The sequence below is a fragment of the Lissotriton helveticus genome, chromosome 3_1 (genome assembly GCF_964261635.1).
Source record: "Lissotriton helveticus chromosome 3_1, aLisHel1.1, whole genome shotgun sequence".
Classification (NCBI taxonomy): domain Eukaryota; kingdom Metazoa; phylum Chordata; class Amphibia; order Caudata; family Salamandridae; genus Lissotriton; species Lissotriton helveticus.
Genome location: NC_136061.1, coordinates 976,017,427 through 976,032,100, shown reverse-complemented (window position 1 = coordinate 976,032,100; position 14,674 = coordinate 976,017,427).

The window sequence follows — 14,674 nt, the reverse complement described above, 5'->3', positions numbered from 1 at the left end:
TGCGTATATGTGACATTTCCATGCTTTCTGGCGGAGGTGCTTATGCATGACATTTCCACGGGTTATGGCCTGTGTGCTTATGTGTGACATTTCCACAGTTTTTTGGCATGGGTGATTGATTATGTGTGACATTTCCACAGTTTATGGCATGGGTGATTGATTATGTGTGACATTTCCACAGTTTATGGCATGGGTGATTGATTATGTGTGACATTTCCACGGTTTATGGCATGGGTGCCTATGTGTGACATGTCCATGCTTTCTGGCCTGGGTGCTTATGTCAGGTCATCATTTATGATTTACTATGCTCTGAAAGTTAATACAGTTACATATATAATGAAAAATGTGGTGTGCACCATTTTGGTCTTTCTTTTTACAAATTTTTCTTGAGTGGACAATCCCACCTAAAACCCCTCCAGCAGTCGTTAGGCTTGCTGCTCTCGCTCTGCACCGTATGGGGACTGGTCTAACAAAACTTGCCAGGGCTATTATGGGTTCCCAGTCTGGCCCTGTTTGCATGATTTTATTTCATTTTTCAGTTTAGAGTGTATTTGGAATGTTTTGGTTTATTTTGTCACATAAGATATGTAAAAGTTCTTTGAACTCATGATAAACAATTAGACTCTGTTAAAAATGGCATACACCAGTATTGTCCTTTCCCTCAATCAGCACAGAGCACTAGAATGTTTCACAGGTCCCTTTTCAATGTATTAGTCATTGTAGCTAATTTATTTCAAAAGTGTGCTTTAAATGCACTTTTGATTGAATCTTTTAAAAAATTTCACATGGCAGGGGAACCTCCTATCAAAACCTTACTTGGAGGAAGGCTCCCTTGCTGAAATTCAGATCGGGTATTACATCTGACTTTCAGCAGTTCCAGTTGAGGGTGTGGGCGGAGACAATAGAGTAAGTGGGTGGAGCCAGTGGAGGAAGTGGGTGGAGCTAGGGGGAGAGTGGGTGTGGCCTCCAATAAACATTTGAGCACCTGGACTTCATATTTTACAAATTAAGCACTGAAATTAATTTGACGATGTCGTTGAGTAACAGGACGGAATGTCGTCATTAATGTGAAGCTCCACTTTCATTATCTTAAGTTTTACTAGTCCATAAAATAATGATGGAATTGATAGAGATCAGCCCCATATCAGCAGCAGTACTGAAACTGAGTAAACATGCACTTGACAAAGTACCTTGAAGAACATGAATTGGGGTTTGTCATTTTGTTTTCTTGTGTTGCAAGGTTGCTAATAATGATCCTTGACTTTGCAATGGCATGGAGGCAGCACACTTGTATACCTTAGTCTTTGACATTGTGAGAACAGGGCACTGGAGACAGTTTGCTGTATTCTTCTGCTAGTATGATGTTTATCGATGCAACACTGTTGATGATAAAAGGTAGGAGCAACCATTCACCCTTAGTGTGATCTTACGGCACTGTCCAAAGGAATTTGGTTGCTTCACACAGTGATGTGTCTAGGGCTTGGGCTCTTCTCTGCATGCAGTCAAACCTACATGTGCACATCGTTCAGTGGGTAACACCATTGCACAGACATCTTCTTCACTGTCGCTCAACATTTACGTTGAAGAGCCTATAGAAGATGATTTTGATGATGGTCAACTTCGTTTAGTTTCCACTAGCCTCAACCTATGTCCCCGTTTTGCCTTGTGGGTGTGGCTAGAGTGCTTTTGGAATTTTCTGCCATCAATTTCCTCTTCTCAACGTCACACAGTTGGTTTCTCTTTCGCTTGGCAAACCATTATGATTTGCATACTTGTCCAATGGCAGGACATTTACCTTGTGTGGTATGGAGAATCCACATCAGAAACACAACTTCTTTTCCCTCAGAGACATCATTTATGGCCGTCGACCTTGTGTCTCTGCTTACATTTCATGTTCAATGCTGATTTCCTCTCTGCTATTTTACCTTCCATATCAGCAGCTTGTTGATCCGCACATTCCTCTGCTCTTGCAGCCATTAGTACCTACTCTAGACTGAGCGTCTCTCTCGGAATATATAGTCTGAACAAGTCGGACTGGCAACCATCGATGACTGAGATGTATGGCTTCTTCATCATTGAATTTGTAGAACTTGCAATGCTTGACGAGGGTATCAAGTCTTTCGACAAACTCATCCACCGTTTTATCAGCTTGATGTCTTCCCTGTTTGAAAATGTACCTTTCATAGTCGACATTCAGCATTGTATTGAACTTTGTTTCTAATGCCTCCTTAATTTGACAGTAAGATATTTCATCAGCTTATAGTATTTTCTTTATCTCTTCTTTCACTCCGTCACCTGCAAGGTTCTTTAAGTATTTGATGATCTTTTTTGTTATCTGTTTCTCGCAGCGCATAAATGAAATTATCAAATGTTTCGATCCATGCAGCCCACCTGATGCCAATATTCTGCGTTTTGGCAGTATCGAATGGAAGCGGTGGTTTCAGAAAGGCGGAGGCATCGTAACTAGTGGTGAACCTTACTGACGTTGAGAGCGGAGCCTGCTCCAGCGACGCCTGCTACCCACTTGGGCCTGCACCTCCTGTAAGCACAGGCCGAATGCTTACATTGGTGTTTTCGTGCCCGATCTGATGTCGTATGGCCTCTTTTTCATCTTTGGCTTTGAGCGACGGCTTTGTCTCTTGCATCTGGTTGTCACCATTTTAAACCTTCTGCACTGTACCCAGTTTTCACAGCCGTTAGCATTTCTTTGCTCCTGGATGCTTCTGGTTTTGGTGCATTTTTGCACCTGGCTGTCACTGCCTTCAGTGCTTCTCTGTATCTAGTTGTTGCTACATTTAGCAATATATGTTTTACATATGATGTCTCTATAGTATGTTGTCACGTAGTACCTCTTCCTTCATCCTTACCAGCAGGCTCCTGGTCGACTGTGAATAGGCCTTTACTTAGGGCTTTCGCCTTCTTTGAAAATCTTGCACTGGCTTGAGTGGCGCTTTGACTCCACATCAGCGTCGGCCCCTTCATTAGGGCAGAGGAGCTCCGCCCCCCCTGCCACCACCCATAAATAAGCGGGTCCAGGGGGATGACACTGTGGTAGGGGAGTGGTACTGCACTTTCTTGTCCCTTTTCTGCTCATGAAAGTTTGGCTGGCCATTTCAGGCTTTCAAGCTTTCTCTAGCCCCAGCTGCGTTGCTGGGGCTAGAGAAAGCAGGCACAGGCTCCCAGCATGCCTGGGAGCGCAAAGTCCCAGTGCTTAGGCAAACCCTGACGTGACGCTGCTTTCATGCAGCATCAGGATTTGCTGCAGTGCATCCTGTGACCAGAAGACAGAAGAGCACAATGCAGCGGGTGACAGCGGTGGCAATCAGGTACATTTTTTTTTAATTATTAATATTTTGTGCCCTGAACTGCCCCCCACAACCCAGCTTTCTCATCCTGCCCGCCCTGCTACTTTGGCAGGACGCGGTCCAATACTGCTCCACATAGGCCAACCGTGGCCTATTTCACTTCTACTGAGGCGCAAGTGGCATGCACAAGCAGTTTTTGGACCTCGGCAAACTCTCAGGGAGCGCTGTCTTATTTCTTTGGGGCACATATCCCCTTCTCCGTGCCAATTGTAGTGCCCTCCCCAGCCCGGTAACATGCAAATGACCACGCCATACACAGAGCTCTATAGAGCACATCTTTTCTTCAGAGTTCAACCGTTAACTGCATTTACTGTGTCCTACATTTTATTAACCACAACCAAATTATTACATCCTTTTCTTACAGAGTCCAGCAGTGAATTCATGTTCACAAGACACTACAATGGAGAGGGGCACATTTTTTTGGGTAATTTAATGCCATTTGATTTTGAAAGGGCGCTACCCATGCCTGAATGGAAGGACTCTGTGAGGAAATCCACCATGCCGAAGACACAAAAAAGTGGAAGATGGGAGAAAGAAGAGAAGGGGGAAAAGGATACGAATGAATTAAAAGCAAAAAATAAATGATGGCTAATATAGAAGGGGGACGATGGAAAAGTAAATAGGAACATGAACAGCGAGACGATGTAAGAAGTGAAACAAACTAATGATATGGGGAGTGCGGCTCGCTTGTTTTGACCACTTGAAGCATCTCTTTCCAATCCGAGGGGCCGGTATCACGAATCTGCGGCCAAACCAATTCCCGGCAACCGCACGTGTTTATCTGTAAGAGCGATAAATGTACCCGGGAGGGGAATCTAAATTTACCAGAAGAGGAAATCCCCGGAGAGGAGCAGATGACCCCAGAAACAGCTCTCATTGGAGGAGAAGCGAAAGGAGCAGCAGGCAGAGACCAGGGTGGAAAATGTAAGAGCAAAACAAGGCTCTGCACTCAGCAAGACGAGAGGATGCCGGGGCGCTCGCAGCGCGAGCCGTGAGCGAGCAGCAGCGCTGTTTACTTCCTACTGCAATCCTGGGTCTGCTCTGTACGGCGGCAGAGAGTGACAGCAGGAAGGCTTAGACACTTACAGGGTACATCTGCCGAGGTTGACAAGTGGCTCGGGGTCTACTTGTCTGTGACTGCACCAACAGAGGGTACTGTAGTGCCCATGCGGAGGGCGAGATGAGATGTAGAAGGAACCATGGCAGTAGTAAGTCGGGATACCACTCATCAAAAATTCCTGGTCGCAAAAGTGACATGTCTGGTCGCAAAAGGCTGGTCGCAATTTTGACAGCTTTTGACATGTCTGGTCTTAAACTTCTGGTCTCAATTTTGACAGTTTAAGACCAGGACTGTTTAAGACCAGGGTTTGATCTGGCCTTAAACAGTCCTGGCCTTAAACTTATGGCCTTAAATTTAACAGCTAGGGCAGCAAAAACATGTGGTAATTGTGTATGTGTTTAAAAGTGCATAGAAAAAAACTGCATGGTTGTAGGCTGGAAATGTCTGTGCATTTTTAAAACTGGGGGTTTGCAGCCTGCTGCTGTTTGAACAGCTGCTGGGGCAGGCCTGAGTTCCCCAGCCCAGGGCCTGGGAAGAAGAATGTGTCATGTAGGTGTCAAAGCTGTAAAGGGTCCTCACAGTCTTAAACTCCTGGTCTCAATTTTGACAGTTTAAGACCAGGACTGTTTAAGACCAGGGTTTGATCTGGCCTTAAACAGTCCTGGCCTTAAACTTATGGCCTTAAATTTAACAGCTAGGGCAGCAAAAACATGTGGTAATTGTGTATGTGTTTAAAAGTGCATAGAAAAAAACTGCATGGTTGTAGGCTGGAAATGTCTGTGCATTTTTAAAACTGGGGGTTTGCAGCCAGCTGATGTTTGAACAGCTGCTGGGGCAGTCCTGAGTTCCCCAGCCCAGGGCCTGGGAAGAAGAATGTGTCATGTAGGTGTCAAAGCTGTAAAGGGTCCTCACAAACCTACCTGTGGTAATTCTCTCTAAAACCCACACAGCCACCCCTGAGCTTTGAGATAAGATAAAAGACAGGGGGCCTGTAGATCAAAGCTTCCAATGAGACCCTGAAACAGGGTGTCAGCTGTTAGGATGTAATAAACACATCACAAAGCCTCTGGTCCCAAATTTTGGCAGGTTAGTTCCAACTTGACGTGGCTGGCAGGAAATTTGACATATGAGTCCCAAGGTAGATTCTGTTCCCGGGCTCCCTAATTCCCAGGAGAAGGGGTCACGTAGGGGTGAAGAGTTTTACACCGGCCCCCATTGTCTAACCCCACTCTTCCCAGGATAGGCCTTGAGTTTGAGTAACAGGTGTCAAAGTAAACAATGTTGTACTGTTTATACTGTACAAGGATAGAAAAAAAAGGTTCCCATCCAAAGGCCACCATGACATTGTTCTAAACACCCCTCAAGTCATAAAGGGGTGTGGGGGGCTTCTAATTAGCATGCTAGGACAGGTATAAAAAGGCCCCTCATGGAACACTGCCAAACACCCATTCAAAAAACCCCCTTTGAGGAGCGACTGGCGTGGATTGTTCTGCTGTACCTGGAGGACTCCTGCATCTACAACCCAGTCAGAAAACCTTTGTGGATTTCTACACCATCAAGCCCTTCAAAACCTTGGGGAGTGACTGGCCTGGATTGTTTTGGAGCCAACCCAAGGAACTTAAGGCAAGAATGGACCGGAGCAACTTTTCCCAGATTGACACCGCCTGTCAACATGTAGAGAAGGTAAATAATGGATGGCGCAATGGTGTATTAGGGTGTACATGTAGTTTGGAAAAAAGTTGCACTTTTAAAAAATAGTACTATGTAGTGTGGATTGTAAACTGTTAATCTTTAAGGCGATGTGCTGTGTTTAATGTGAATAAAGGTTTTGTTGAAGGATGGAGTTTAAAAAGACCTGAATTGTAATGTAAAGGTGTTTAAAATGAATAAAGGTTTTGTTGAGTTTAAAAAGCTATGTGTGTAGGTATTTAGTGTTAATGGGGTGGTGACGTAGGGTAGAGTTTGCAGGCTATGTATTTAAGGGGCATAATGTTGTAGGCCTTAGGAGGGTACATGCAGAGTGGAACAGGGTATTTTACAGCTCATAGAAACATTTAACCACACTGTAACGGTACCATAGGGGCTTTAAATAATATACATGGCATATAATAAAAAAATTAATAATGCCTGGTTGCACTCACCAAACCGCTGTAGAGAGTTGGAGGGGTCCATGGAGGGCTCCGGGGTCCTTGCTGCTCCTTGGGGGGTCCTGAGGGCCTTGTATTTAAAAAATAAATAAACCCTGGGGCCAGTTGTCCAGGGGGGCTCCTGGTGGGGCGCCATAGTCCCTTGGGGTGTCCTGGGGGTCTCTGGGTCCCTAGTGCAGCGTTATTTTTAAACAATGCCCCGAGCCCGCTTCACCATGGCGCTGCTCGGGGGCTCTGGGTGTCCTGTGGCTCCGGGGGCCCTGTGGCTCCGTGGGGTCCCCGAATGCCGAGTTGTGTCGGTTTTTAATTGCCCCCGAGCCCGCTTCTCCATGGGGCTGCTCGGGGACTCGAGCGTCGGTCTCCTGGTGTCCCTGTGGGGCTGGGAGCCACAAGTGCCGCTTATTTTTTTTTAAAAATATGCCCCCAGAGCCCGCTTGCCTCGGGCGCTGCTCGGGGGGTGGGGGTCTCGGTGTCTCTGGGCCTCCGAGGCCGTTCATTGTTAAAATAATAAATAAAATGCCCCCGAGCCCGCTTGCCTCGGGCGCTGCTCGGGGGGTGGGGGTCGCGGTGTCTCTGGGCCTCCGCGGCCGTTCCTTGTGTAAATAAAATGCCCCCGAGCCCGCTTGCCTCGGGCGCTGCTCGGGGGGTGGGGGTGGGGGTCGCGGTGTCTCTGGGCCTCCGCGGCCGTTCATTGTGTAAATAAAATGCCCCCAGAGCCCGCTTGCCTCGGGCGCTGCTCGGGGGGTGGGGGTCGCGGTGTCTCTGGGCCTCCGCGGCCGTTCATTGTGTAAATAAAATGCCCCCGAGCCCGCTTGCCTCGGGCGCTGCTCGGGGGTGGGGGTCGCGGTGTCTCTGGGCCTCCGCGGCCGTTCTTTTTAAAAAATAATCCCCCACGAGCCCGCTTGCCTCGGGCGCTGCCCTGGGGCTCTGGTGCAGGACTCCGGTGTCCTTGGGAGCTGTGAGGGTCCTGGGGGCAATTCCCCACGGCTCCACGTGGATCCAGCAGCAGGCAGCATGGCGGCTTGAGCTTCTCCGGGGTTGCAGCAGGGTTAGGGCCGCCCCCACCAGTGATGAGCTGGTGACATCACTGAAGGGGCTGGCCAAGCCCCTGCAGGCCCGGTGTGTGTGTTTTTTTTTTTTTTTTAAATTTATTGAGAGATAGCGCGAACACGAAGGTGTCCGGGCGCTTCACAATAGGAACAGAACTGATACATGAGAACATTACAAAAGAACAGATTACAAAAGCATACGTTACAATAATGAAGCAAAATTACAATTGTGCGCCAACAAAGTATAAGAGGTAGTAAACGGTGCATTACAAAAGTGACAATCGTGAGTCAACAAAATACAAGAGGTAGCAAACGATGCATTGCAGGAGGAAAAAGTGACTCTGGCCTACCCCACCAACTACCCAGCGTCTTAGACAGTTTAAATAACAGCTGTCTTTTTATTTACCTGTAGGAACTGAAGTGTTTTGCACAGTGTTCAGAGCGTCTTGAGCCTCGATGTACTCCATAAAATCGTCAAAAGCTTGTTGTAGGTCAGGGTCATAAGCTGTAAAAGCATACACACATGAGAGCCCATTAGAAAAAAGAGAACTTCTGAGAGACTGGTGTACAAAACTACGTAGAACTACATAACTTTAAATATATATATATACCTGGCTGCGGGGCTGACAAGTGCCCAGCGTTGCTATTTATTACAGCTGGGGCCAGCGCAGGGGGCACATTGGTGACGGTTGCATTTGCAGGGTCTTGCACCTGTATTAAACATTAAAAAAAAAAAAAGCAGCGGTTTTAGTAAACGCCTTTCTTAAACAAAAGTATCACAACTTCAAACAATTCCTGTATACATTTAAAACCTGATAAGCGGGGTGCACCAACACACATTTTTAAAAAAGCGTTGCATGTGCTGCGCTAAAACATATGTTAAAAAACAACCTGCGCCATATCCTTTGCTTATGGGGTAAACCACTTTAGGTACACATGGCCCTTCTGACATTTAACCACTACCCTATATACCGGTTACTCTTTTGTAACATGTACATGCCACTTTTCTCTTGTAACACATTGTTTAATAACTCTCACATTTTGAGTGCTTTAAATAGTTGCGCCATTGCCACAATTGCCTACATAAAGCTTATTCTTGTGCTTGAGTGTCTGCCTTATATTACAGTATTATAGCTCTAACTGTACTTTGTTTTCTCTTGTAAAACACAGTTTGCTACCTCTTGTATTGCCTCCCATTGTCTACCATGTATTGCAGTATTTTACCTCTACCTGTAACCTGCACACATTGCACTTTTTTCCTCATGTAACTTAACGTATGCTGTTGTACTTTGCTCACCATTGAGATTTTTGCCCATGTAACTTATCGCCTGCTCTTGTAATTTGCGCTAACAACCAGTATTTTTTCAGTTTGTATCTTTTATGTAACACCTGTAATTCTTAGACCTTATGTTTTGCATAAGGCTCTTGTGTAAAGCGCTTTGACACATTCCAGCGCTAACTCTCAGTCTCACATATATTGCAGTATTATACCTCTATATTTATTTTGTACGCTTTTTGTAACCTGCACACGTCACTTTTTCCTCCTGCAATGCATCGTTTGCTACCTCTTGTATTTTGTTGACTCACGATTGTCACTTTTGTAATGCACCGTTTACTACCTCTTATACTTTGTTGGCGCACAATTGTAATTTTGCTTCATTATTGTAACGTATGCTTTTGTAATCTGTTCTTTTGTAATGTTCTCATGTATCAGTTCTGTTCCTATTGTGAAGCGCCCGGACACCTTCGTGTTCGCGCTATCTCTCAATAAATGTAAAAAAAAAAAAAAACACACACACCGGGCCTGCAGGGGCTTGGCCAGCCCCTTCAGTGATGTCACCAGCTCATCACTGGTGGGGGCGGCCCTAACCCTGCTGCAACCCCGGAGAAGCTCAAGCCGCCATGCTGCCTGCTGCTGGATCCACGTGGAGCCGTGGGGAATTGCCCCCAGGACCCTCACAGCTCCCAAGGACACCGGAGTCCTGCACCAGAGCCCCAGGGCAGCGCCCGAGGCAAGCGGGCTCGTGGGGGATTATTTTTTTAAAAGAACGGCCGCGGAGGCCCAGAGACACCGCGACCCCCACCCCCGAGCAGCGCCCGAGGCAAGCGGGCTCGGGGGCATTTTATTTACACAATGAACGGCCGCGGAGGCCCAGAGACACCGCGACCCCCACCCCCCGAGCAGCGCCCGAGGCAAGCGGGCTCTGGGGGCATTTTATTTACACAATGAACGGCCGCGGAGGCCCAGAGACACCGCGACCCCCACCCCCACCCCCCGAGCAGCGCCCGAGGCAAGCGGGCTCGGGGGCATTTTATTTACACAAGGAACGGCCGCGGAGGCCCAGAGACACCGCGACCCCCACCCCCGAGCAGCGCCCGAGGCAAGCGGGCTCGGGGGCATTTTATTTATTATTTTAACAATGAACGGCCTCGGAGGCCCAGAGACACCGAGACCCCCACCCCCGAGCAGCGCCCGAGGCAAGCGGGCTCTGGGGGCATATTTTAAAAAAAAAATAAGCGGCACTTGTGGCTCCCAGCCCCACAGGGACACCAGGAGACCGACGCTCGAGTCCCCGAGCAGCCCCATGGAGAAGCGGGCTCGGGGGCAATTAAAAACCGACACAACTCGGCATTCGGGGACCCCACGGAGCCACAGGGCCCCCGGAGCCACAGGACACCCAGAGCCCCCGAGCAGCGCCATGGTGAAGCGGGCTCGGGGCATTGTTTAAAAATAACGCTGCACTAGGGACCCAGAGACCCCCAGGACACCCCAAGGGACTATGGCGCCCCACCAGGAGCCCCCCTGGACAACTGGCCCCAGGGTTTATTTATTTTTTAAATACAAGGCCCTCAGGACCCCCCAAGGAGCAGCAAGGACCCCGGAGCCCTCCATGGACCCCTCCAACTCTCTACAGCGGTTTGGTGAGTGCAACCAGGCATTATTAATTTTTTTATTATATGCCATGTATATTATTTAAAGCCCCTATGGTACCGTTACAGTGTGGTTAAATGTTTCTATGAGCTGTAAAATACCCTGTTCCACTCTGCATGTACCCTCCTAAGGCCTACAACATTATGCCCCTTAAATACATAGCCTGCAAACTCTACCCTACGTCACCACCCCATTAACACTAAATACCTACACACATAGCTTTTTAAACTCAACAAAACCTTTATTCATTTTAAACACCTTTACATTACAATTCAGGTCTTTTTAAACTCCATCCTTCAACAAAACCTTTATTCACATTAAACACAGCACATCGCCTTAAAGATTAACAGTTTACAATCCACACTACATAGTACTATTTTTTAAAAGTGCAACTTTTTTCCAAACTACATGTACACCCTAATACACCATTGCGCCATCCATTATTTACCTTCTCTACATGTTGACAGGCGGTGTCAATCTGGGAAAAGTTGCTCCGGTCCATTCTTGCCTTAAGTTCCTTGGGTTGGCTCCAAAACAATCCAGGCCAGTCACTCCCCAAGGTTTTGAAGGGCTTGATGGTGTAGAAATCCACAAAGGTTTTCTGACTGGGTTGTAGATGCAGGAGTCCTCCAGGTACAGCAGAACAATCCACGCCAGTCGCTCCTCAAAGGGGGTTTTTTGAATGGGTGTTTGGCAGTGTTCCATGAGGGGCCTTTTTATACCTGTCCTAGCATGCTAATTAGAAGCCCCCCACACCCCTTTATGACTTGAGGGGTGTTTAGAACAATGTCATGGTGGCCTTTGGATGGGAACCTTTTTTTTCTATCCTTGTACAGTATAAACAGTACAACATTGTTTACTTTGACACCTGTTACTCAAACTCAAGGCCTATCCTGGGAAGAGTGGGGTTAGACAATGGGGGCCGGTGTAAAACTCTTCACCCCTACGTGACCCCTTCTCCTGGGAATTAGGGAGCCCGGGAACAGAATCTACCTTGGGACTCATATGTCAAATTTCCTGCCAGCCACGTCAAGTTGGAACTAACCTGCCAAAATTTGGGACCAGAGGCTTTGTGATGTGTTTATTACATCCTAACAGCTGACACCCTGTTTCAGGGTCTCATTGGAAGCTTTGATCTACAGGCCCCCTGTCTTTTATCTTATCTCAAAGCTCAGGGGTGGCTGTGTGGGTTTTAGAGAGAATTACCACAGGTAGGTTTGTGAGGACCCTTTACAGCTTTGACACCTACATGACACATTCTTCTTCCCAGGCCCTGGGCTGGGGAACTCAGGACTGCCCCAGCAGCTGTTCAAACATCAGCTGGCTGCAAACCCCCAGTTTTAAAAATGCACAGACATTTCCAGCCTACAACCATGCAGTTTTTTTCTATGCACTTTTAAACACATACACAATTACCACATGTTTTTGCTGCCCTAGCTGTTAAATTTAAGGCCATAAGTTTAAGGCCAGGACTGTTTAAGGCCAGATCAAACCCTGGTCTTAAACAGTCCTGGTCTTAAACTGTCAAAATTGAGACCAGGAGTTTAAGACTGTGAGGACCCTTTACAGCTTTGACACCTACATGACACATTCTTCTTCCCAGGCCCTGGGCTGGGGAACTCAGGCCTGCCCCAGCAGCTGTTCAAACAGCAGCAGGCTGCAAACCCCCAGTTTTAAAAGTGCCCAGACATTCCAGCCTGCAACCAGGCAGTTTTTCTATGCACTTTTAAACACATACACAATTACCACATGTTTTTGCTGCCCTAGCTGTTAAATTTAAGGCCAGAAGTTTAAGACCAGACTGTTTAAGGCCAGATCAAACCCTGGTCTTAAACAGTCCTGGTCTTAAACTGTCAAAATTGAGACCAGAAGTTTAAGACCAGACATGTCAAAAGCTGTCAAAATTGCGACCAGCCTTTTGCGACCAGACATGTCACTTTTGCGACCAGGAATTTTTGATGAGTGGTATCCCGACTTACTACTCATGGCCAGTCTAGGCACAAAAACGATGCAAAATGTGATGTACACAGCTGGCCTTTGTTGTTTTGAAAATAAAAGTGCAGAATGGAAAGGGGTGAAAAGTGCATGAATCACTCGCGAGGGAGCCGAGCTAGTACCCCTTGTTCAGCACAGGTCTGGAATCAGTGAGGCAAATTTAATGCCAGCGTAAAAGAGAGAGTTAGAAGAGAGAGGCAGAAAGATAGATGAGTCACACAGATTATGCATGAAGGCTTTGCGTTAATCAAGGGCCTCAACTTCTTCTGCATGAATATGAATGAACTGCACCTACTACGTAATCCACCACCTGCTGTATAATTTGTCGATTTTTAAGAAAAGAAACGTGTTTCTAGTTCAAAAATATGATGTGCTATTAAACTTACTTCACACAGTGTGTAACGCTGCAACAGATTCTTTGCACAAGTCAACTGGTCGCCTTTCAGCTGGTGATTGGCATTTTACGATCAGAAGAGATGGAATGCACACCATTTTTAAAATTCTTTCTTAAACTTAGCGTATGTCCGCTTTTATCGATGTATGCGTGCAACGAGGTATCATGGCTTGCCCTAATGCCACCGAATTCAACAAGACTTGAGAAGGGGACATATGTATGTACCTCCCTCGTGCACAGCTCTATGCCGCTTTTTAGCGTCATCCTATGCGTATAGATTTGGTCCAATTCTTCATTCTTACTCAATCCACTTAATTCAACATTTTCTCCTTTTTCTTTTTCTGTAATTAACATCCACTTGCGGAATTTGTCGCCTATTTTCAAATTTCTTGTATTTAAACTGTGCCCATCCGGACCTCTTGAATAAATACGAATGATGCAAGGCTCGTCACAGGCAGCATTTATTCATTTAAAAACCCAATGCATTTCGGGCTACTCAGAGCCCTTCTTCGGGGGTCACTAGAAATGATAAAACATTTACCAATTACTTATGTGGTCTCAACTGGCAACATTATTATGAATAGCATTTCATAGAAATTTCATGAAAAAAGCAACAGGCATTGTACATGTTTTATAGCGTTCCATCAAGATTCCTTATGTGCAATATGACCCGTATTTAAATAAATCACATATTTGAATAAACAACATTTTCATTGAACTCAACAGACCAGTTAATCCATCTTTCCCCTTAGTTATTCACACAATTTTAACTAGGCGTATTATCCACATTCGCCTTCATTTTCCATTGCCACTAACCCCCTGTCTCAATCCCATCTGACCTCGAGATCACCGGCTCTGTATCCACGCTGATTGAACCCCTCAGACCGTTCCTTCGTTAATAACATCGTGTTTTGTTACAAGCCTTATCCATCTAACGTACTTAAAAAAGCTCAAACATTCCCCGTGTTAAACTCAGTCTTGTAAACTGTCCAAGCAATTTGCGTTGATTATGATCACCACTCAAACGCCCATAGTTGTCACATTAAAGGTTCAAATTACTTAGCGTACCTGCCGTGCATTTTAACAACCTCCCGTCCTCTCCATTACTCCCATGGTGCTAAGCACCCGTTTCAAACTCCCATTTAACTCTCACGAGACCCCTCCTTCTGACTACCTATTGGCTCAGTGTTGTGTTTAACTATCCCACTTTTCTCGCTCCGTATCTACTAGACAAACTCGGTCCCCAAAAATGCAATTATCAGTCTTTTACATGTATTCAATGTCCGTGTGATTGGCATTTTACGCCATTTAGAGAGGGGAGAATTGTGTGCAGATAGCATACATATCCCCCTTGATGGACTCTAGGGAGGTGCTTGGCCTGCATAAGGATACCATTCAAACAAGGTGGAAAAATAATTATTCTTTTGTCATAAAAACATTTTGTTTCTCTGTTCACGAAAATGTATGTTTGCAGATTTTGTTCTCAAAGTAGCACTTATTTCAAGAGAGCACACATACCTTAGAAGAGTTCTAAACAAGTTGTATCTCGACTTCCAGTTCAATGTCTGGAACCTTTGAGTGCTTCCTAGTGAGACACATACATGCCAAATATGAAATGTACACTATTATTCAGCATTGCTGTGTCCTACTGGTAAAATGTGCCTTCATATTATGAATGCAGTGGAGCTCGCAGCATCCATCAGAGAATGGGCTGGGCGGTGACAGGTCTTTC